The 27111-nt window shown below is 29.5% G+C and overlaps 1 protein-coding gene across 2 annotated transcripts in view; it reads left to right on the forward strand.

The window, feature by feature from the left end:
• Positions 1-506: 506 nt before the first annotated feature.
• LOC116767768 (uncharacterized) overlaps positions 507-27111 on the forward strand; it is a 31486-nt gene continuing 4881 nt past the window's right edge. Inside the window, exon 1 of one of the 2 annotated variants that reach the window (XM_032658244.2) lies at positions 507-807. The gene's annotated coding sequence lies outside the window, so the exon portion shown is untranslated. The remainder of the gene's footprint in view (positions 808-27111) is intronic. The other variant, XM_061527279.1, reaches the window with a different exon arrangement.

Genomic DNA, 27111 nt, shown 5'->3' on the forward strand with positions numbered 1-27111 from the left:
GGTGCAAATATAAACAGTTTAAAAATAAAAAAGTTCCTAATATTTACAATGAAAAATTTGTACAAGCGAACCTTTTTAGTAATTTGATACGTTTTTGAGTTTTGTTGAAATACATATAATGTTATATTTATTTTAGTACAAAGTTAAGTCATCAACGATGACACCGCAAAATAACATTCCTAATTTAGTTGGTGACGAAGTTGGCTTGAAAATTTGATAAATTGTTTAGTTTATAGGTGAAGTAGGGTACATCCTGAGTTGTTGTTAACTTTTGAATTTCTTCTACAGAATAGTCGTTAATTCGTTTATTGTAAGTAGGATGAATCTGTGCTACGTTTGCATAACAAACAGACACCTAGTTCAAGTCGAGTTCAAAACAAGCGATGGAATCGTCAAGACAATTAGCGGACAAACATGTCAGTGTTGAGTGAGTGTAGCGCCGCCGAATCTAGCCAAAGGCGAGTACAGTTACTTATGGACAAACTTAATTTATAAAGTCGATGTCCTGCCAGTTTGTTAGCCAGTCTCGGATGTTCCGCGAGCCAGTGTCGTTCAAACAGTCATCGAACCGGCCGCTCCCAAAATTAATAAATACTCCCGAATAATATCAAAACGCAAGCCATTACTATTCGAGCCGCGTCAACCGTCCTAGGCCGCCAGCGCACGCCACTGACACATTTTTGCGTTTTCGCGCGCCTATTGAATTTAGAACAGTTTTTGTTTTTCTTTCGATACGGTGCTTTACATATATCATATACACGTGATTTTGAAAGTGACATTCTCTGAAGAATATTTAGGATATTTAAGGTGAGTCTGAATTTTTTTTTTGGTTTTACATAAATCGACGTGGTACACAATTAAATTGATTGGTATCGAAAATATTTAACAAGCACTAATTAGAAATCTCGAAAATTATAGATATTTTTTATATGTATTCAAAAAATGTCAATAAAAGGCTCAAACTCATTTCAAATACGAATGATCTTTGCTTTCAAAATGCACTCTCGTCTAATTTAAAATGCGTTAAAAGGAACGGCGGCGTTGTTTAAATAAAAATAATATAAACAGTACTTAGTACAACTTTTAAATTAAAAGGATATTTGGTTACATTCCTTCATAAGAATTAACTAGAGATAGATTACGAACGAAATAAGAATTATTCCAGAAGGTTGTTTATTATCATACAAGTAAAATATTATCTGCCTTTTTTATACAACTAAGAATATGTGTAAAACAAAACAAATATGGATATTTGCTTTGCAAGCGCTAACATGATCGGAATGTTAAGACAATGACTATTTCCTTCATAGTACACAAACCGAAGAAAAACATTAAACTTTTTACGAAACCGGTAACGTTTAAGCGACTGACATTTTCAATTAAAAAAAGATGATTTGCCTTCTGATCTTTCACGCGTTGATATTGTAACCGCGAGTTTACATTCGATTCACAATTAACACGTTTTATATGTACATATTATTGTTTGTCTCAAGATGCCACTAATCAATTTTCAATTGCATTTGCTTAATTACGTCGATTTAACACCTAACTTATGCAAATAACGATATTTATTTAAAATGTTAGTGAAGATGCACCAAGAAATTGTGCATATATTGGCAAACGAAAAAATATAGGTATTTACGACTCGCTTCTGAAAGGCCTTTATCCAGTCACTAAAACGCTATAAAGGTAATGCTAATGGTAAAGCTTTAACAAACGAACAATATGTTTTTCTTTTGATTCCTAAATGCATATTTTTGCATTTCACCCTCAATAGTCATTGAGATTTAAAATCTTAGAATGAATCGAGAAACTGGAAAGCGAGTCATCCCGCAGGCTGCTGGTACCTGGTAAGGATTCTCCTCGTCTAGATGAATGTTTTATTCTAAATATATTTTCTATTTCAATTAATTTCTTGTATAAGCTAAACGTAGATTTAATTTAAAAAAACTAAATCGTCAGAAGCACCAATGAACATAGCTTATATTATCGGTTTTTTATCAAAATCGAATCGTAAAAATAATTTATTAAGCATACCTACGTTTTATCGAATCATTTCAATAATAAAGATCTATAAGAAAGAAACAGATTAGATCGGTTCTTATTCAATAAGCTTTAGAGTCATTATACACTAATAACTTAAAAAATCATCCTAACTCAGTATTGTTATCAAAATATATTCTCATTTAAACGGTTATAAACTGATCGTAAAGCAACATTTATACATTATAGGATTATCAAATGATTTACGACGCTGATTTTTACATGTTACTTGATTGATTCTATATTTCTTTGTCTCACGACCGTTTGACAGTTAGCAATAAATAATCATAAAAATGTTTTGCATTTTATTACATAATGTATCTATCATATAGTAAACATGTGGCCTCGACTTCGCCTAAAACTTTAAGCTTGTCATATTCAATTCGTACTGTGGACATTTTAATTGTACCTATATATACATTTCTTATAGGGAATACACGTTATTTAGTATTGCGTTATCATCTATCTTTTTCTAAAGTAAAAAGCCTTTAATAATAAGTTTTTCACCAGTGCAGCCGTATAAAGTGAAAGGAATGAAGAGACAATAATATTAATAGAAAAAAAATACATTTATTTCTGTTACATGTTCCCTGTATCAATCATCTTGTATGAATAAAAAACCTGCAATTACTTTAAATAGTTTTTTGTATATATCTGTATTATTGAATTGTAATTTTGGTTCATTGATTATAAACAAAAGAACATACGTATGTAAATAATTTTGAATTCTTTTTTATATCAAGTAAATGGTTTTACAGCATTGTATTGCTTTCGAAATATTTGAATAAAATTTGATGGGCCTTTCGTTACTTTATTTATAAGGTAAAATAAAGGGGCGGCACGTGGGTAAAGGTAAGAAGACTTTTTACGAATTTGACTTTAAAAATTCCATTGAATCTCCCCCACAGAAATTAGTAACTTTATTTTAAAATATTCTGTGATTGCATAATACTTTTTGATTAATTCTATGTCATTCCAAAAGGACAATAGAATATTATTCTAATATATTGCCATATCTTCAAAGGAATTTTGTTTTTTCTTAAAATATCTTGCGTTTTAAAGGTTAATAGTTTTTGTACCTAACAACTAATGGTTCTTTAAATATATGAGGTAATTCTCTTGATATCTCCAACTAATTTATTTGACCATTTTAATTTTAATCCGATTTATTCCGACTTTGTGTGTGACATGTTTATATCTAATATCTTATTTAATTATTTTCATCATGTTTTTTTAAACTTTTATAAATATTTTGAATAACCTTTTGGAACTCATGACTTTTTTTTAATACAATAAAAGATGTTGTGATTTAAAATATTATTAAATTTTAATTCCAATTTGTTATGTCATATACAGATTATAAATACATATTTAAACTACTTTTCTATTGATTTATGTAAGAAATTGTAGTCTGTTGTGTTGTTGTTTTCCGAACGAATTATGTACTATAAAAGTATGTTGTATACTTTTTAAAATATAAGATTGGAACTTCTTCCAGAAGTCAAAATAAATGATAGTACAATATAATAAAATGTGAAAGTTAAGACACACTATTAGATATACTTTTATTTACCATTAAATTTTAATATTAATGATTCTTACGCATTGAATATATACCTAGATGCAAAGCCTATTTTATATCCGGCAGCAAGACTGACATTGTCTGTCACAAACAAACCATGACATATAAAGTGACAGTGACATTATGTTTTATAACTTTATTGTCTTTACATAAAAGCCTCAGAATAAACGAAAAAAAAAAATTTAATATCTCATCTTCACATAAATGTTTCTCTTTTATGTAAAGATATATTTCTCAATTATTACGATACCTACAATTCACCTGACCAGATGGCACCTGCATTTTCGATGCTTTTTTGTACCAGTCACAAACAAGGCATGACCGAGAAATTAATAAATAACATCAATAATTCATTTCCATTAATAATTATAAGCGCGTATTGTTAAAGGCGACAATTTTAAATAAATGCGAAAAGTCCACTCCATATTTGTTACTTGGTAACAACAAAACATCCATTATAAAGGTTAAGACACATCGGAGTCCGAATTGATTTACCAACAACATCAAATAATTTAACTACTAAGTAGGTGTATTTATTTTAAATATAAAAGTGCTAGTAGGACTCTGTATTTGTTAAGGCAACATATGCTTTAAAACCGTTTCCTATATTCCTATATAACGCAAATCAAAAACAAACAAAAAATCTTTATAAGTATAAAAGGCGAGTATAATAAATCAATATCATCAACACGTATATTAATTTAGAAGAAATTGTTTTTTCTGTACATTGAAAGTATTATAATATATTCGTCTGAGAATATATGTGCTTACTGATTTTTATTTTTTTTTGTTATGCTGTGTTTTACGAGAATCTCCCAACTCTACGTACAAGTACCTACTGGTTATAGTTAAGTAACACCAATGTACTTGCATAACATGTATTATTTTCGTAAAGCTGAAAAAGCCTCAAAATACGGTTTTTCACCATATATATTTTATTATATATCAATATCAATTACATCAGTAGTTTTGACCAAGACTATCTTTAGGACTATACAAACTAAGTTTTGAAGTTTAAATTTTCATTTTAGACATCTTAGTCTTCCTGACATAAGATAAAACAATGTTTAACTGGTATTAAGCACTTGTAAAACTAATTCAACTAGGAGCATTTAGCTTTCGAGCATTTTATAGTTATAAATAATATTGTGTGTCCAAGCTTTTTATAAAATGACGTATTGTTGTGGTTTTTATTTGGGCGTGAAGATCGAGCCGTCAGATCGACGTCGGCTGAATGAACATGATTTATATCACACTTTGAGGTGTGGAGTTGGGGTTTTTAAATTAATTATATACTTTCATTATCTGTTGGATTCTAGAACTTAAGGTCGGATCATGCTACTAAAAAAAAAAGAATGTCTTATTTTTAATACTATGTTTACTTTAAAAAGATTTACCATAAATTATATATTTTAGATGATTATATATTGTAATAGTTTAAATAGACAGTGAGATTATTTTTTATAGTTTTTGTCAATAATTTCTACAGATCTTGGTAAATTTTATACACATACTAGGAAACACGTTATCAGTTTATGCTTAACATTAAATTGAAATCTTGGCAGTATTTCTCGCAAGGGCCGTCCTGATAATGACAGAAGAAAAAGTGTAAAAGAGATCGTAAAACCGCACGTGTAGTAAAAAACTAGTCCGGTAATTGTAGTCAATTGTAGTAAACAAATAAATACTCATGTTCAGTGTTATTAATAGCGTAAAAATATATACGTTTCTCAACATTTCTTTTGTTACAATATATTAAATTGTTTTTAGACATGTTAATATTGCTTTATAGGATAAATTTACATTTCTAGAAACTGTAGGACATAAGTTCTCTATATATTTCATTTTAAAATTGTGTATTTTTTATAAGGTCTTCCATACAGTTTTAATCTTAGTTTTAAAAATATAAGCTTTGATAAGGCCATCCAAATACAAGGCCTATAAAATTTTATCATCTGGCAACTCTAGAGTCTAAGATATATGTAAGCATATTCCAAAGATATTTTTTGTTTGTCATTCACTTGATGTAAATGTATATAAATACGATTAACTTAGGTTACATACGAAGAGATGCAAATAAGTGTTTATTTCTCACCACAAATATTTTCCTTTTATTTCTGTTATTCATCTATTTTCGATTCTTATTTGTGTGTAGTGATTTCAAAATATTAATAATGATATTGTAATAACAATAAAATATAATGATTATTATTTGTAACAGCCGTGTTAAAATTATTATCTTTACAACGCTGTTCCGTTGGACCATGTGCAATTAATTATTAAACGATTTCTTAATTTTACATGAACAGTGTTGAATAAAACAGTCACCGTATTGTTTATTTAAAACGACCAGAAAACGAAGGTTAAGTTACTGATATATATTTACAATCTTACTTGCCTGAAGTCCAATACATGTATATGTTATAAAAATCGTAAATCGTATATTTTGTTTGCAAATGAAACCTCAATGTTTATTATAATGACATCGAACCAAATGAGAGTTGAAGTAGGTATACATTACAGTATGGTGTTGCTCACATTAAGCACCCGCTCTGTATAATTGTAAAATAAATAATAGAGCAAGGTATTCTTTTCATTCAGAGGAGCCATCTTATTGTTTGTCGTCTTTGCAGCTTAATAATTTGTTAACAGTTGGTTTAATAATAGAATTATATCAGTTTGGTTTCAATTTATATATGTATAATTCTACATAAAAAGTGTTGGTTTAAATCGACTAAGAATTTTTTCTTTAAGAACTGTTCAGGAAATATCATCGAATTTCAAATATGACACAATATTGTTATGTTCACATCGAAAGTACGTTCAAGCAAAAAAAAAATTCGCGTGTAACTGATAAGAATTAAGGTTATATTATTACCATTGAATAGTTTATTGCCATTCTTGAGTTTGCAAGTCCTCGCCTTTTACCGAGTACAGGAAAATCCATAATGATTTTTTTTGTAAGCTATCTTCATTCACACAGCAATTGTGTAGTAAAGTTTTGACGTGATGGACATCGAGCATTTAAATCGTTCGGTTTGTATGAGAGGTGAAAACTACCCTCATTTTATTGCGACTTCGAACAGGTCGTGATAAGATTTTAGTAGTAAATATAATATACTTTAAAACTAGTGATTTTAAATGTTTGCTTTTGTTTCATTCCATTAATATAAATGCCGACCTTGAATATTGAATCGATAATTTTCATATTATTGTTTCTTTTGCTTACCTTTGTTGATGCATATGTGTTATTAACTTATAGATATGACTAAAACTTCTTACTTTTGTATCTAAAATAAAATTTGACGGTTTGAGATCTTATCGTGTTTTAAAGACTAAATAATACGGCAATTAAATTTTTGATAGCGTGGTCGGTAAGAATTTTATGGTTCTTTAAAAAAATTATTGGTTCTTAAAGTTTTACCACCCGTGATGATTGTCCCCCCTGTAGATATTACGGATAACCTTAGTTATTTCGTTTTCTATTTCGTGTGCGACCTTGACCTATAAGCAAAAAAATATACCCTTTTTAAAGAGAACATAAATCTTTAAGAAATTTTAAAATTGTATTTACTTGGCACCGGTTCAGAATAAAGTTGCAGCGATAGAGAGCTTTATATTGAATTTTGCTAAGCATAGTTGAAGAAATTCATGGTTAAAGATATTTTAAATTTATTAAAACAGTATAAAGTTGAGGTAAGTAATGTACCAATAAAATATTATTATTTTTTTACTACAGATTAAAAATGCAATATAATTTTAAAGTTTCTAGTTTAGGACTTTCATTTTGAATTTCGTGAAAATTCAATTTGTATTACACCACAAATCTTTCCCTGAAATCAGCTTTACAGATGACAAAAACTTATTTTACATACAGATTTAGTTAAGTTACAACGGGGAGAAGTGTTTTTGAGGAGTATTTATGAGACATTGTTTATAAAAACATGTTTAAAAGGCAACAGCTCTGTATATCGCGTCGTTTGAGCAAACACGACCGTTCCGATTTATGAATCCGAAATTAAACAAAAAGAGAAAATTAACCCAACTGGAGATATCCCACCAACATATAAAGATCAACATTATTCATGTCAACTATTAAACTTTAATAAGATTTAATCTACAAGATTTAATGGAGTTAACGACATCTTTAATCTTATGGAGACGTATTACTGAGATAAGTATTTTAGCAAAGTCGACACAAGTTTTTATAGCATTTGCTCTTGTTTAAATTATAATATCTTGACATTTCTGTGTTTGGATTTCGGAGACTTGGACCAATCGATATACGGGTTTATAATAATCAAAACTCCACTTATATTCATATTAATCTATTCTTTTGTTTGAGCTTGTTGGTTTGGTGATTAAATTTCTAGACAAATAAAGTTTCAGTAAATCATTTTGACATATTAATAAAGAAATATAATCTTTATTTGATACATCATATAATCAGTGTATGTCCAGCAGGCATGTTAATTCCTGAACGAGTAATGTTCTTCACAATTTTTTGTTGTGTTATCAGGACGTAGCTCTGGAAAAATCACAGTATGATTTCTAAGGACTCACTGTTGCTCCTTAACTTCTTTTATATCTAACTATTCTATTTTCGTTTGGTTCCAGACATTTTGTAAGCTTGTTAAGAATAGCAAATTCAAAATCACTCGTAGCTCTATTCGTCTGAGGAACAGTAGGATTTGTGATATAAGTTTCTGTTAAAATTATCAAAATGATTTTCTTACTGCAGGGATCTACGATGTTTCAACTGTTTTTCCAGATTAACCAAGCTTTATGTCCTTGGTAATTTCTATTCAAGGGCTTGCTTTCTGTCAAGTATTTTTATCAGATTTTTTTGTAGAAGCCTTGAATTACCGTGGGAAAATCTGTATTTCATTAGTTATCAAGAAAATTGTCAGCTATTGGCTCTCTGACGAAAGAGTTTAATGTTTTAATAAGTGACACTCAAAAATTGTATTTAGGGAAAAAGGATTGGTTCCAATATGCGGTGTCCAACTTAACATTGGGATATGCTATTTGCTTAATCTATGACCACATCAACTCTAATATAAACATGCAAACAACAACCTAGCGCGACCAAAATGATTCTCCATGAAAAAAATATAGAATTTTACTTTCATTTTGCCCCTTTCGCATTAATACAGTGACAGAAAAACCAGCAAAAAATACAAATGAAAGTCGTCACATATCAGGAAAATTATATTGATCAAATTTATATATTTTTTTTGTCATATTCGTGGTAAGCAAGCGTACGACACGCCAGATAGAATGCGGCTAACACAGCATTAGGTCAACTGTACTGCGAGGGGCATACTAGCTTGTTGCTGACCATTCAAATTTCTATTCTCTCCTTTCTTGAAGAACCTCATATTGTAAACCCGTGGGAACCCATGGGAACCTTAATAAGGAGTTTATTCCATAGCCCTGGCGTTTGCCTGAGGCAGTTTTGAATTAGTACTGTCGGACCATTGGAGATCCTAAAGCTAAATGCGACGATGAACAGCGTGCTGATGGCAAGCGGTGCGATGGTAAAAAGTAACTTAGTATAGAATTCCAATACGATAGAAATACATAAATATCTCACGATGTTCTTGCTTTTTTGGATTCTTCTCCATTATCACGAGCGAATCAGGTAAATGTTCGGACATGCGGTCAATCAATTACAGTTTTTTTTTTAATTGTAACTATACATTTCAAATGGCCACGTAATCGTTCTGTATATTTTAGAACTGTTAAATTTCTTACAATTTCAAATTCAAGATCACAATCATTGCGTACCATGGTAGGTGTTACATTATTAACAGCTGGTAGGCAATGACACGAATAAAAGTTATCTCATTGCCGGCTACATTGTCTCGAGATCCGATCGGTATCGGTAACATCTTCGCCAAAGGTCAAATGGTTATTCAATGAATCTGCTTTCTGTTCATTCTGGCTATTAATCATTTTCGTACCAAAGCGATTAAATCTTTTAATGTGTGCTTAATGCCATCATAACGAGTTTTCGTTATTGTTATTTAATTAAAAAGTTAATTAATATAAATGTGGGGAATCTAAAGAGGTTAGGTTTTATGCCTTTGCATATATTTATTTAGGAGCAACGAAGTTTTTGTTCGTCACAAGAATAAGTATTGTCAACATCATATTGTTCGTCCTAATTCTAATGTCTGATTCAAAAAAAACTCTTTAAAAAACAGTATTCCTCTTACGATATTCTTGTTATCTTATTTTAACCAGAAGAAAAGGACATCTTTGACATAAAATAGTGACCTCATAATATATTGCGGAAAGCTTTAAGATGAAAATTGTTTATTTCAAATCCATGATTAATTGGACCATTCAAAGTGGACTAAACATAGCTTTCATATAATAACATAGTTCATAATGACAGACAGGTTATTTTATTTTTCTTAAATCACTCCATTCATATGAACTAAAAGGTTAAAACGATAATTGTACTTATGAATCCACAAATTACAGAAACTCGGAATTACAGTTGACAGTTTTGGTACACGTAAATTGTACACACGCCAGTTGTTATTTTTTTTGCTTTCAGTAAAGTCGACAACCTATCATTATTTGTATTTAATAACGACCACAACTTTGATATATACATTAAAAAACCCTGTTTCCGAAATTCCGACAAATAAGACAAACATAATGAGCGCAAATTCTCGAATGTTCGTTCATTAAGTTGTATTCATAGTTTCAGGAAAAGTTCTCTGTCATAAAGAAACATACCCAGTATAGTAAATTATACAAACTTTTTAAATATCATTCTTTTTCATCTTTAGATTCAAATGAAAAAAAAAAAACCTTTATCCAGTGCATGAAAGTAAATTACTTCACACATTTGCTATATTAAATTAATCGGTTTTTGTCCAACTTATACTAATCAATACTCCCGTAAAAACCTTGAAGTACCGCCATCATCATCGCTTGTCTCACAACAGTTGTAACACTGGGCGGGTGTTGTTCAATAACCAGCCCATAATTTATATCACATCGATATAAACATACCATGAGTTTCAAAACGTATTTTATTTATACATACATATAAATATATAAACATTTTATTGTCAATATGATCGTCGTTTTATCACATTTTACTGCACGAGCGATTTTAAATTTATGTTTAAAAGCGATCGCAAAAAGTGTTGTCGTATAAGGAAAAATATGTTATAAAAAACGTCCCTTAATGTGGTCCAAATGAAAGGATCGTGAAGACCTATCAGTGGACAGTTAAGGTCATATCACGACAACTCATCAATGTCAGTATGTTTCACGGCTTTTGTACATTGACTTGATAATTAATGTGTTGGACAAGAATGTCATCTCGAAGCTAGTAAAGCGTCGAAACATTCGTAGCCCGTCGTAAATGCTACAATTCTTTTGGAAATTTTACATTTAAAGATCGTTCAGTATTTCTATATATTTTTAAGTCGTGACTTTAATTATTTAAAGACTCAATTAAATAGGTTTTAAATATATAATGTAAATTTTCCTGATATTTTACTGGTGTAATGACAATTAACCTGCTCTAGAATTTTAATTGCGACTAATTGGTTAATTTTCTTAAAAGTCAATGGCACCAATTACGAAAACATCGAGTAGTAATAAATTTTATCAAAAATAAGGTTTTAATAAATTATAGGTAGATATATCTGTTCGTCATTTAAATTACGATTAGCAAATAGTAAAATTTGTAATGTTATATGTTTTTATGTTGTAGCAAGGGGCAATATCAGTTCTTATTTTAAAGTTTTCTAGCTCATTGTAAACCATAGATAAGTCGAAAGTTTTTAATATTAGTATCTAAATCGCAGCCTAATAACAATTGTAACAAAAAGGTCTGTTCCGATTTGCCTTGATAGACGCTGGATCGTTTGACGGTACGTTTGGTCTTCTTTTACTAAAACGTATCTGCGACAATGTACAAAGGGAAAGGAGATACAATCGTACACTTGTAATATAGTTTGCCGAATATCTATTGTGCAATATAACATACGTTCGGTCGCCTGGTGTTTTACAATGAGCGGTGAGCCATTACGATACCTCTTATGTAACTAGCATTGTCTCTTGAACGAGGGCTGTCACTGTCATTTGTCAGATTAAATGTCATTAAACGTCCTTCTTCTAATCTCTAAGTAAAGCAAAGAACGTCAAAAAAAAAAAAATTTTTGATCATTGAAATTAAAAAAATTAAATAAATAAGTAAAAAAATGCAGACACAATTTTAAATGAGACAAATACTCCTTTGTTATCGAATAAAAAAGTGTCTAGACGATTACAGTTCCTTTGGTTAAGAATAACTCTATTAAAATTCCAAAAGATTGAGAGAAGATAAGATTTGATTCGAACATTCCTATGTACATACAAATTATTTGCGTTAAATAAGAGGCTGTGATATAAATAATAAACTATGTACTGTCTATACTTGAAATTTTACATACTTAATAGTAAGAGTATCTCAATCGCCACAATATATTTTGTATTTAAAGAAAGACATCAGCTGGGAAGGCAGTTAAACACAAATATAGAACTTTATGAATAAAATCAAACATATGAAGTGAAGATGTTTTTAAAATGTTAGTGCCAAATATTGAAGGGCACAAAACTTTTAACAGTGCCGGGAAATTATTGCTTTAAGTAGGTATAATATATAATTTTATCGATTGTTATCGTGAAACAATCTGCCAGCCCTATCCGAAGATAAAGCAATTGTTTTCATGCGTTGTCTGTGAATATGTACTCATATATCGCCTTCGTTTGGCATCGAAGTGAACGCGGCGCATGTTTTAAACAACTTTGGATAGGGTATCGAATTTATGCAGACAGCTGATGTTGGAGGTTTTCGTGGGACCTGTATCTTTATTTTGGTTTCTTTCTTTATAATTTGTTTGGATCGTAATTTTTAAACCTCTAATATTTTACAGTCCCCAAACAAAACTTAACAAAAAAATTACGACCAATTTTACTGTAACATTTTTTTTAAGAATATGTTTAATTATATATATTTTGTTGATGTTTGCTTCTACTCTGGTCATTTAGGTTGGATAAAAACTATTAGATGTTGTATAGGTGTTTTATAAAAAAAATAACTATATGTGGTTGCTTAAATTTACTATATTTGGTCAGCATTGGAAAATAAATATAATTTTATCTCGGGACCTAAGAGTGGGTGTCACTATCAATCCAGCCTCTAACAGCCAACATTCTTTTTCGAATGGCAGAGACAAAGAGTGAAAATGTCAATAGTACCAGTTAGAAGAAGTTGGCGGCCGTGACATTCGCTGTTTGCTGTCCCGAAGCTAATTCGGTACTTGTAATGAGATTTTTGTATGTAAGCATTATCAATTATTGTTTATTGACATATTAAGACAATGTCATTTGTTGTGTGTACAAGTTTAAACCAAAACGAAATTAATAACGACTTATTTCGAAAAACTTCTTCTTTATCTTAAGGAACTTCGTTTAACGAAAGCTCTTAAGTCTTAATATCCTGTTTCTTTTATGTCCACGTGTTTGTTTTTGTCTCTCTCATACTTTTACCAGAAGCTCCTTGATATTTTTATTTTACGACGTCTGATTGATGTTTCAATATATTTATCTTAAGTTCATCGCGACTTAGTAATGTCAAACGTGATCTCAGACCCGAGCACTTAGTTTTAGTGCCATTTTCCGCAGATCGACCACTTAAAAGCATTTCTTTAAATCAATATACTCAAAGCAATGTTTTCATTATACGCTGAATTACTTTCGCTTTAATGTGTTTGTGGCACGTTAAAGTTGTCATGAAATGTTTACGTATAAAAAATATTAAGAAAACCAGTCGCTATGAATGATTAATAAGGAACACCGGCGATGTAACAGACGGCCTCATTAATAATCTAGACGGCTAATTGAGACAGCTGTTGCTTTTGAACTCACAACACATGCTTAAAGTTTAACCGTAGTTTTTGACGATTTGTCTAAATAAAACATCTTTTTATCTCAATAATATTTGGCTTACCTAAATTGTATGAAAATTTCTAAGGTTATTAGATGGATTCCAAATCAGTACAATCCTTATTTGACAAAGATCTTGATCTCCTTATTGGACAAAGATCTTGAAATGCTGAGTATTATTTTTTGTATATCAGACAAGTTAACGATGACGTTATATATTATTTTTATACTCTATATTTGATTGTTTTACCGTCGAATAATTTAAAGTGACAACCGTAACTCTGTCTCATTCAAGTTTTACACACAAATACTTATTACAAAGAGTAACAAATGTGTTTCTTTCGTATTTTAAACACAATAAGGGCGAGTGGTAGCTTAAATCACATACAAGAAGGTTTTATTAGCATCAAGGTGGCTGTTTAAATTTAATATAATTGTAATCTCTCAACCACGTGCTGAGACGTAACATAATTTTCGGATTCATAAATGAATTACGTTACGTTGTAAGTTGAAATCTTTACATTAATTCTTAAAAATTAAGGTTGAAATTGGCGTGCTTTAATAATTTGCATTATCACCGACATGTGTATTCGTATTGAATACTATATGGATGTCATATGACGAACTAAAATGTTGCTGGCTGGAGAAAAATCTTTTCCATATATATTTTTTTTCTATTTCAAAATACTTTTACAAAGTTTTGAATATAAAATGTTATAAGAAATTAAAAATATTAAATTGTTCCCTGCCTTAAGACCAAATAAGACTAATAGTTCCATAGACAAAATAATATAAAGGTCAGATTAAAAAATAGCCGAAAGCGATCTAAATTGATAGGTAGTTAAAATAAATAAATGTTGCCACTGTTCAAATCTGTTGGCATTTTGTTTTGTACATAAATCCTAATTGGCGCTCTAAAATACACGGATGCGTGTTGCCATAAAGCAATAAAGCGTTCATATGTATATAATATATGTAAACATCTTGCGCTTTTGTAAACGAGATGTTATAAATTACTTAAAACATTTCGCATTTGATTCACAACAGAATAAACAAGAAATAATTAATAAATATAGCAATGTATTAACTGTTGTTAATATTTTTATATGGCGATAGTTATGGTTAAAAATTATCGTATCCTACAGAATTGTATTCTTTTTATGAAGATATTTATGGAAATGTCGTTATTTTCATCTTAATGGTGTTGTAAGTATAAGTTTCAATCAATTGAGTTGTTTTCATTAATAATGCAAAACATCCGCTCACATTGACCACGACTCTAAAATTATGACGTATTAAATCACTCTTAAAATCATACTTTTTTATAAAAACAAAAATCTATTGAAAAGTCCAATATGAGCTTTAAGTATAGACCAATAAGGTCTTAATTGTTATACGGTAGCTTAAATTAAATTCTTAGTGTTCACTGACTCATGCTTCGGTTTAAACTTTTTAATATCAACAATAAATTTCAGACAAAAGTCAATTTTTTCAAACCCATTAAATATCTGTCATAAAAAAAATTAGTTCTTAAGTAAACAAATCATAATTTATTACTATTATTATTGAATGGCAGCTTCTGTATAAGTTTCTAAGGATGGTCGTGACTGGTAATTAAAATATATCAGAATCTGCCAACGAATTTGGTAACATATAATTTGGTAATATATTTTATCTGTCAAATCATTAAACCATTTTATAACAATTATTTTCGGACGCGCTGCACTGTGTAAATCTTTTGGTATTTTGAAATTATTCATAAATAAACTTTGCAATAAACGTAAAATTTTTGGTTTAATTCTTTTTTAATAGGTTAGATGTTAAAGCACACGATGTTTCACATTAAGAAAAAAGGCATGTTAAAATCAAGGGTCTGTTTGATGAATTTTGTACATTTGATCTTACGATTATTTCAACAGATAGGTCAAGTTTAAGTTTTAAATAATTTCAGTGTAAATTGCGATATAATATATAACATTTGTTTCGTCAAAACTACTTCAAATGTTATTACAAAAAGCAATGACTATTTTTATTTAATTTTTTATCCTATATTCATTTTTAGACGAATGTGTGAGCGAAGGACAAATATTGAAGCGTAAAAAGTGAGGGTTCTATGTGTAATGTGTATCATCATTGTTTGTGAACCCTTTGCAACGCCTTCGTCTCGTGAATCAATTTCCTCGAATTGGTGACACGGTGCAAACTGACTGCCTCAATAAGGAAACTGTCTGTTGTGTTCTTTACACAGAGTTGTCAGGGCCGTGCATTTAAAAGAATTGACATATTTCGTGTGACGTGCCGGCGTTTGTTTTTGGTGAACTAATATTAATTTTTTATTTAAATTCAATGGTTCATTCCGTCATCAGAAAATAATTTAATACACTGAATTTGAAATAATAACGTATTTAAATTTGGAAATGGAAACTAGACAGATAATATAAATAAGATGATTTCAGAACGTAACGAAAATTATTATTTTTTTTCTATTTATAATGACAGTTAACTTTTTTTGTTAGGTACTATATTGTTGAAGGTTTGTTTACGAACAATAATACTACATAATGGGTTCATTTCTCGTAAAGACCGAAGCAGAATTATTTAAGTTGATTATAGCCAAGATGTTGACGCAAATAGCGTTATTATGCTAACAAATCGATGTTCCTTCGAGTATAACAATTTTTTGGCCAAATGTCAATGACACGTGACATTTCTCACTCACCTTAGAAACCAGCCCTGGTCGGGAATTTAAATTAGATACCTTTTTGTGGAAAAATAAATTGGTCGCCTCTAAATCACTGAACGTTTAGCCGACAAAAAAAATATCCAATTTAATAAAAATTGTATATCAATTTATTGTGTAGAGATTTAAATTATATGCTTTATATTGATAAATATATTATAATTGCTTATGTATTTTCATGTTGATTAACACGGATCATAAATATGTCGATTCGGGCTCGAAATTTGTAACAATACAAAGGTTTCGTATATTACACAAGGAGATTGCATCTAATGCCGTCTTCTGAGAGCTTTTTTTCGCTTTAGTTTTCTAAAACGAAAGAAATGATTTGGTTGTTTGCAGAACTATTTAAGTTTACATAAGTTTTACGGAATAGAACCTTCATATTTTTTTTTATTAATATTATTATAAACTATCACAAGAAGAACAAACTCATTAAAATCGTGGTCGATAAAACTGTTTGTAGGATTTGAATCTATTATACATGTTCAATATATTTTGTACAACAATATCCACTATATGTAAATGTTAGTCTGGTAAGCATGTACCTAAAACTATTTAATTTAAGTATTCGTTAGACACTGGAAGACTACCTGTCTAAGAAAGTATAGTCGCAAACTATTTAGTTAGTTTCAACATTTAAGTTATGTTATGGTATATAAATGTAAGGATCATATAAAATCACAAGATGAAGATCAGGGACATTAAACACATAAGTGATTTGTACTTATGATCGTGACGATACTCCAACGAAAAAGGAATATCATAGGGTTTGTATTTTAAATTTCCCCTCCTGGTGACGCTTTCAAAGCCAATAGGGCTAACAGCTACAATTAAGTTGAAACTAACAACAGAGTAGGTTACATCACGTATATCTGCCCAGCTGAGGGCCGAACCCGAAGAACGTACTACAGTAATGAGATCTAAGATCTCTTCATCTCGTCTGCCCGTGATCACGGTTGCTGCAAAGTAAACGAAACGTCGGGAGTATGTAGTTAAAATAATTAAAATCGCGATTAAATCCGAAAATATTACTTTTATTTCAACGCACAATATTTCTCTTCATCTAAGACTGCATCATACGAAGTGAACGTTTCGTATGCAACGTGACGTACACTTGTGGTTAGGTTACTGAGAATAGCATTTAACCGCTACATCAAAAGTCGAGTTGAAAGTTCAATACTTGAAGGAAAAAAATATATAATTGAATGTCATTAATACAAGCGCGATTCACGTCCAAATTGCTTTGATGAATTAAATAAATTTACTACTCTAACTCATCTAACGCCCCCGTTTGTTAACAAGTAAGCTGTCCACTCGGGGGAATTAACACGAACATTTTTGACGACCTTCAACTTATTAAGTATTAGAAGTATCCACGAGTTTCTAAACGAAGAATTCGGCTTGACTAAATGCTATTCAAAATGCTATTATTCTTATTACTTATTTATTTATTGTATATTAAAACAACAACAAAATTCGATAAATATTGTTTCGTATTTCATTACGTAGATAGATTTCCTCGAATAAGTAATTCTCATCTGTATTTCATGTACATATACCTACGTATGTACATGAAATGTGTGTACACATAGGTGTATGTACATGAAATATAGATGGGAATAATATCGTGTTATCAGATACAATTTACGTCATAGAATTATAAAATATCATAAATTGTATTATATTAAATGTTTCACATTACTTAATTCTAAGACTAAATACTTGTCGAATGGTCTGCGACAATAAAGTGTCTAGAATATACAAAACAGTTACAAAATAATAAACTTAATTACTAACTGTTCATAATTATCGATCAACTGTTTTCATCAAAATGATATTTTTACCGTAAAACTAATATAAAAAATATGATTTAGTGTTCGGGATCAACAAACTTTGACTACATTTTCACTTATAATATAAATCCGAAGTTTTTAAAACATCTTAAGTTATGCAAATCATCACTGAAGCGGTCATCGGCACGGTGATTCTAAATAATTTTATTTAAACAACTAGTTTTTTAAAATGTTTTTATTTGATTTAGTGTTTTCGTTATATTAATCATCATGTTTATTTATCTGGAAAGTTTTGAGGCTGTTTTAACACTCCTTATTTTATAGATCACATCGCGTCTTTGACACTACTCGTCGCCATATTTAAATTATGGCGCAATTATTTTTTTTAGGTTATAAACAAGTTCATAGAATTTAAATTGAAAAGAATGTTTTAAAAAGTAGAATAATATATTTATTTTGGAATGTTATTACTTACAGGTATCAAAAAGTGTAGTTCAGTATTTGTATCGTTCATTCTCACGACGCTGAAGTTCAAATGTGCATCTAATTTTGCAGTTAGCAGTATGAATAACTATGAATCATTCTTCGTTTGATCCATTGATCAGTTCTTTCGCATTTCAGCCTTTATTTATGAATTTTTATATAAACAGGAGTACTCTTATAGTTACTTGGTGTGCGTAGACATTAAAAATAATTCTGAATTAATTAATATTTCTATAAATCAATTTAACGCACCGCTAATATAAAGTTGTGTGATTTAAAACGGTCTTCGCAACTGTAAGAGCATGTTTATTTACTGTTTACGAAAACAATTTTATATCGTAAACTATACATGTTTATTGTCGTCCAAAAACAAGATCTCTGCTCAAGATCCAAGTTATACACATATGTTTAATTATAAAGGCGAATTTCCAACATTATTTAAAAAAATCTTTTATAAGCTCAAAAGTTATTTCTATTTTAACTTAAAATCTTTATTTTTTATTATTTTTTATAGTGGTGTGATATTATTGATTCCTATTGTCTCTTGACAGTAATTACATAACTTCAATACATCAAGTATCTCCTTAGTTATAATGTGATATCGCTGTTAGTTTTAAGATGAGAAATAATTTATATATCGACAATATAATATGATACATATATTTTACATATACAAATAATTTTATAACCTCTTATATTAATTTTAATACATTAATGAAATTTAGATATGGGTCATAAAAACAAAGCGTTACTTTTTTAAAATGTTACTGTTGTTGACGATATTCTTTTAAGAATTCCAGTTTTTGAGGTTACGTTAGGTACACCTTGAAGATAAAGCAAAAAAATCATTTGGGCTTAAAAGGAACGCCGAGAAGATTATTTGTCGCCTGGATTTACTCAGACATATTTTCTATACATTATGATGTAAATGTAACTTCGTGTTTATTTATATATTATATATTTTGTTAACATAAAATCACTTTGTAATACTAAATAAGGCCAAGATCGTTCCATTATTCTCGGCGTCTTCATTTTACTTGGTGTGGCAATTAAGTCACTCGTTGAAAGTTTAATGATTTTAAAGAGCTTTTATTACCATTTTTTTAATATTTTAACTTTTTTATTAGCATACACTTATTATAACGTTTATAAGTGTCACTAATGTTTGTATTAAATCGATTCTGCGTGGTTGTTGATAGTATTTTTTATGATCGGTGATGTATTGCTAGCACCTATTTTAATAACGTTATTTTTGTTTAGAATAATTCTCTCAAAATTATAAATAACAAGGAGGCCTAAGAACATTAAGTTGGACCGTTGTTCGGTTTCTTTTTTCATGGGATATTATTTTTTAACGGTTTTTATAGAAATCGTAGGCAATAAAATTATTCAAACCACGTATAATTTTTAGATTAGTAAGTGTGGTTTTGTAGACAATAAATCAAATGTTCAAATATAATCGAGTGGTGTCAATTTACAATTTAAAATTTTATTAATATAAGTTTGTTAACTATGTTTGTGAAAATCTTAACCTCATTTTATACTTTATATATCGTATGACGAAAAAAAAAAACAAAAAATATTATAATTCGTAATGACTTTATTACGTACAAAATATTGATAAAAATGTTATAATAACAATAATAATTTAATGTAGAAAACGCTTATTAAAAATGTATGTAATTGAATAACAAACTAATTTATTTAATGCGACCTAGTACTAAGTATGTGAGAAAGATCCAACATTAATAGCAAGAACTCAGGCGGTGACGTGTTCCCTTACGTGAAACATATAAAACCTCTACACAGTTTCATAAAATAAATAAATTTGATGAAAAAAAAAGTTTTTCTTTTGAATACAAACGATAATTATTACGTAAGATTGCAACATCGCTTTAATAAGGAAAAATTAAAACGATATATGTATTTTATACGACCATAAAGTATAGATGACATAGACAAAAAACTTCTATACAACAAAACAATAAACATTTAATACTGTCATGAATATATTAGCAGATCTCAAAAGGTCGAGCAATCAATTAAACTGTCACATTGTTAAGGAATTATAATATCGATAACATTCTATTAAAAAACAATAACGTATTGAAATTGTTAAGTTTTATTGTTACGTGGAATAACATTAAGGAGGACTGTAGTACAGAGCGTCATCGTATAATTTAATTAGAAGCTTAGTTTAATTTGTCACATACATGACCTTAAAAAATATCTCTATTTATTATAAATTTTTAGTTTGAAGATACAATGTTTTTCATAAGTACTAAGTTTTGACATGACAGTGTTTTCTATGGCACGAATAAAAACCTGGTTAATGTTTAAACGCGGACGGAGTCGTGGTTATTTACGTGTAGGGACAATATAGTGTAAATGAGGTCGTGTTATCGTTATGTTTTATATCAGAATACACATTATTTTAATTGCCAGTATTTAATGAAAACGTTATGTGAATTAAAAAAAAAAATTACCACAGATTATGTGAGCATGTTTTATAATTTCGCGCCGCATTTCATGGATCTGTTATGTTATAAATATATCAAAATTCAGAAGTAATGTTTACGTTATGACATTTAAGCTATACCGTAAAGCTTCATAAAATTTTGTTCATTTATAATATTGGTATGATTTTGTCGTCAGAATAATTTCGTATTCATTAATGAATCTTCGTCTGTAACGTTTCTTTATGTCCAACTGTCCGTCTGTCGGTATTTATATGTAATTATAAACTTAATTAATGACGTGCCGGTTGAATATTTTTGGAATTGCCTTAACATTTACTTTTTTTGTTGACGTTCTTCATTTAATGACTATTAATCTATAATTTATTTCGCCGATGGTATTCACATAAAATGTCAGTATATTATTAACTTAAATATGGGCTGGACGAAACAATGTATTAAGAACACAACCACCATAATTTTATTTAGTTTTTATATGAATATAAATATACATATTTATTTACGTGGTTAAAAATCTTGTTCGTCGACTTTAGTAAGGTCCAACAATAGTAGCTCGTGTGCTAGCGTCTGTATATAAAAAAGTAAACAAAAAAAAAATCACCAACGAATAAGGAAGTGATGTACTAAAGGCGCGGCGATCGGATTCCAAACACTGCAATTACCGATAACCGGTTTTATTGTTATTACAGGGGACTGATCTAGTTTATATATATAGAATTCTGTTACACCGTATTTGATGTTGACAAAATATATTGTAACATTTGCATTCCAAATTTACTTTCAAATTATTTATTATACTATTTAAAGGCACGCCTTAAATTAGCGTAATTATATTTTACATACACACGAAATTATCATGTAAAAATAAATATGAAACCTTATTTAATATCAAAACATAAAAATTATAACTTACTGGCAATGTTGATAAATAATAAAATTTTATATCATAATTAATATTTGAATTATTTTTTCGTTTCCTTTTTTCGTGTTGTACTGTTTTCTAATGTCATGACAGTTATAGATCATACATACGTTATATATGCAAAGTGTCAAATAATAACGGGACCGTGCACGTGTCACAATGTCATAAGTTCGTAATTGTCGCTTCACGTTTTGTTTGAAATATCATTAAAGTTAATGAGGACGATAGTATTTTACTAATTTAATTTTAATCTTGAAGCTAGTACTAATAGTCTATGAAAATAGATAATTATGTATTTTTTAATTTATATCTTTGAATTAGATTATCAGTGAAAAGTATTGCTCGCAACAGACTGCGACTAAGTCGCAGTATTTTTATAATCTCAAGTTTATTTAACAGGTGTAGCCCTCGCTCACAATGTCGTATGAATGCCAAGGGCAAGCCACTGACCGACCAAATGTTATAAACATCGCTAATTGTCATTTCTAGTTAATATAAAGCCTTCATATACGTTTAATGAATGTAAATTTTTAAAAGAAAATTTATACGGAAGCGACAAAAGAAACTCAATATACAAGTCATATAAAAAATTTGATTCCGTTTGTTGGTGAACATTTTAAATACATTGTATGTGGTGATTGCCAGTTGAAATATGTATTTATGCGAAGTAAATGTTGAATAAATCAGTCGTCATACATGTGCTCATCATTAAGCCGTGTTTACGACTTCGTTAATCTTGATTCATAACATAATTATATGAGAAGAAATAAATTGATACTTTTTTCAATAAACAAAATGGCGAATACTGTTTGTCGGATTTTTTCTTACGGCTCCTAGTAATTGCATCGAATCAGTAATGTAATCCGAAATTTATTTACGGATATTTCTACGAGTTTCTGTACCCGGATATGTATAGCGTGCAAAACGTTTTACGAAGTTAGCTTTAAAGTTTAAATTGAACTTAAGAGTTTTAAAGTTTTTTTTGGAAATATATTAAATATTTTTTAATTATTTACATCTTATTATCTAGTTTTTTGTCCCTTTACAGTTTTTACGTAAATAAATGTCACTATTCACAATTTTTGTACCAGTTTAATATTTTAAGAAATTAACTTTTTTTGTTATATTCTATGAATTATCCAAAAAATCCTCTTTGGATAAAATATGAAAAAATTATGTGCTCCTTTTTATATCAACACAGGTGATTTTTTTTTCTCACATATGACTTACGAGGAAAAACCAACTTACTATTTACACCGTATAACCTTTAAGGTTGGGTAAAAAGAAATCCATTCATTTCACTTGTAATTAAAAATACATATTTTTCCTCAACGTTAATAGGAAGGTCTCGTCAGTAAACACGTTGATAACCAAGTTTTTCTTTTTAAATGAGACATCAGCCTCTGAAACCAGAGTACCAATCATCTTGTCAATATTTGACGTCGATGTATCTTTTACATGATCGTTGTCAAACCTGAACTTAACTTTTGCTTTGCTCGTGTCTCAACTTAACTCGAAGGAGTAATAGCTTATATAACGATCAAATGTTCCCTTGAAATCTTTATCGTTGAATGGAGAGAAGATATATTTATACCCACCCATTCTAGTAGGAATTAATTAAGCGATTAAGTTATTATATACTTATAAAGCTAGTGAGAGTTTAACATGTAGATGTTTTATTAAATTGTTATTCTCTTAAAGGTAAAGTAATCGATACGCAATTCATACTGAAGGTGAAGACACAAGTGATTGATAGTGTTTTTTGGGTTAGCGTACTGCAACAACACCCTCTCAACGTACAAAAATATGGTTATTGTTTTCACTTTTATCAGTAATCATTTGTTGTTCCTCAGGGAAAAGGTTGAATAGGCTTTTACTGAGATAGTGTAAGGCTGCATATGGGCTTAGTATTAGCTAGGATTGCCAAGCGTTGTCCAATTCTAATTAAAAAAACCTACTTCAGATGATTCTGATGTGTTGGATGAGAGTACCTGAATAATAAAGAAGCCTTTATACCCTCTCTGATAATACCCTTTAAATCTGATATAAATATCCTTCACTATTGCTTGTAGACTCTTGAGTAACACTACAATATAATGGCAGCCTTTTACCCACAGACCGTCTGCTGGTTTGTTATATATTAAGTGTATATATATGTATATAGTTTACAATTTATACATAAAACTAATGTGTCTGCTTACTGTATAAACATGTAAATATAAAACATTAAAATCTGGATGAATACGTCAATGTAAATTAAAAAATTAAATCAATGTTACCAACGTAACAAAATTATATTAAAATGAATTGTCAACTATGCCATTATTCTTATATTTAACCGCGAATCTGAAGACAGCTTATTAAAGTAAACGTATGCAAAATATGAGTGTACATTATTTTATAGTATATGGTCGGTGCTCGTCCACATTCGATTATTTTAAATGACCGGTAATGACACGCCGCTCGGTATCTGTGATCATATTGAATAATTACTTTCACTACAGTTCTCATGACTTGTGACGCATTCGTTGTATTGGGTCACACCTAAAATAATAAAAATTTATACGTTCTTTAACACACTCGAGGCTCAATTAAGGGAACTTAAATCAAGGGCGTCTTTTAGTTTGTGTTTATTTTCGTAAACAGAACTTAGTTTTAAAAGTATTTCAGATATATCAATGGCTGTTTCAATGAGAACTATTTCTGAACGTAATCATTGATAAAAATTTCTATTCGTGGCTTAGAAATGGAACACAAATAAATAAAACTTCGTTATCATTTAGCTTTTAAACAATTTGTTTATTATGAGCCCTAAAATAATTTCGGTCTTGTTGGTTAACATTTGCACAGATGCTATTAAAATGCAAATATAAAGATTAATTTTTAATGTTAATGACCGCGTTTTTCAATTTAAGTTGAATTTTGACGTTGAAAAATAACGAGAACTTTAAAATTGATTAATGTTCGATATGAAAGATTGTTGCTGACACAGATGTTTCATTTCCACGGCAAGTCGTATTAAGATGATTTAAGTTAACTTAAAATGTATCCAAGGATCTCTGTAGCTTGTTTGTTTACAAATATTATAATAATATTTTCCGAAGCGTCGAGTCCTTAGCGACTAGTAATAAGAGCAGGCTGTATTAAACATTATTTTAAGTAAGAAGAATCTGTTCATTAAATAATATTTACACGTAATAAGGTATAATTTTGACTGTTTTATCAAGACGTTTATCTTCACTTACTATCAGTTTAAAATACGTGGAAGTTAATGTTCAACGATCAAAATTAAGTTTAATGATGTTTTAAGCGTTACATCATATATTTTTTTAAATTCTGCGATAAGCGGTTTTCGAATTTATTCAGTTTCTGGTTTTGATCTATAAAGAAGCGAGAATTGAAAAAACATTTTTTTTTAAGTAACTTAAACTTAACAGTCCAATTTAAACACTAGTATAACATACGTATATGCTAAATATATGCTATTTTACTACGCCGTTTTACCGTTTATATTAAGCTTTGTACATCGAAGTCATTAAGTTAATGAAAAGTTTGCTGTAAAATGTCCTTGTCGCAACGATTGCCCTGTGGAGTGTGGTCTATGCTGAGGTCATTGTCAGTCATAGTAGGCGAATAGTTTGGTTCAACATCCGACCCTGGCGAGTCATGTGGAGTGACAATTGAGATGTTTCGGAGATGACGAGATCCGTGTACTTATCTACCTTGTAATACATGTACAAAAAAATTTTTAGCCTCTCAATAGTTAAGCGATAAAATAAAACCGTCTTTATTCTTTCTAAGTGTATATTTTACATTCGTCTTTGTGTAAGTAAGCGTATTTTCATATCAGCATTTTTTTTTGTATTTCATAAACAATGCTGACTGTAGAATTTATTTATAGTAAATTCGTATTAATATTTATAATTCTCATTTTAACGTGTACATATCTGACAAAATCTAACCACAAGCGGCTCAACATGAAGACATCACTTGCAAACATACTCCACACATACAATTTGAGGATATTTTTTTTACTAGGTAACACGCACAAATTAATACAAACGCCCTAGTAATTAATTCTTGAAAAAATCCTCTTAAAAGATTATCACTTATATCTTTTTAAACATACAGTAATAGTTATCATACATTTAATATTAACATTATATACATCAAGCCTATCACGTATGACGTATGTAAATCCGCAGAAGGACATTATGGTTTAAAAGACATACATTGTGATAAAGCGTCCACATTACCCCTGACAGTTGTGTTATTCAAGTTCGTATGCAAATTATTAGCCAGAACTTCATACGAATGATCATCGAACATTACTCATAAAAGGAAAAGAGCGTCTTTATTTTTTTGGACATGTGATACATATTTAGAAGGCATAATATCTTTTTATATGACCAGACGTTGAAATAGTCAATCGATTGAAATACCAAGTCGACTTTTAATGTGATAATAGTAATAGTTTAGTAATAACAGCTCATTGTTTCAATTTATGATTCTTTATAATTTGAGTGACCAGGGCATCCTTTAAGCAGGAAGTGCTTGTGTATGCACACCATAAAAATTTATTTAATTAGTATAAAATTTTACATCAAGTAATCGAGAATTCGACGATTTTATACATAACTATAAAACTTAAAATAGGCACTGGTTTGTAACGATACATATTTACAAGGAATATATAACAAGCTATTTTAATGTATAGCTATACAAGTTGTAGGTGCACTTCATTAATATATTCCACCAATATTTAGACATTCTGAATAATATTTTTGATGGTGAACAAAACTTTAGCATTAATTAGGTTATCTTAATTGCTACACAGCAACTAAACACATTAATAGATCGACATATTAAGGTTAAACCGCAAAATCTACGAGTTAGCGCTCAAGGGATGAAAGAGCTAACGACGCAACCGCACACTCGTGCTGAACTTTTCTCAACGTAAATACATTAACCAAAGATCGATAGTAAACGAAAGTATTTTCATTATTTGCTGAACATCGATTAAAGATAACTCGATAATCGATTCGGCTCTTTCATATGTCTTAAAGGGCGGTTGATTATTTACGCGATCGATTACATAATAATTAAAT

This window comes from Danaus plexippus (genome assembly GCF_018135715.1).
Source record: "Danaus plexippus chromosome 9 unlocalized genomic scaffold, MEX_DaPlex mxdp_24, whole genome shotgun sequence".
NCBI classification, from domain to species: domain Eukaryota; kingdom Metazoa; phylum Arthropoda; class Insecta; order Lepidoptera; family Nymphalidae; genus Danaus; species Danaus plexippus.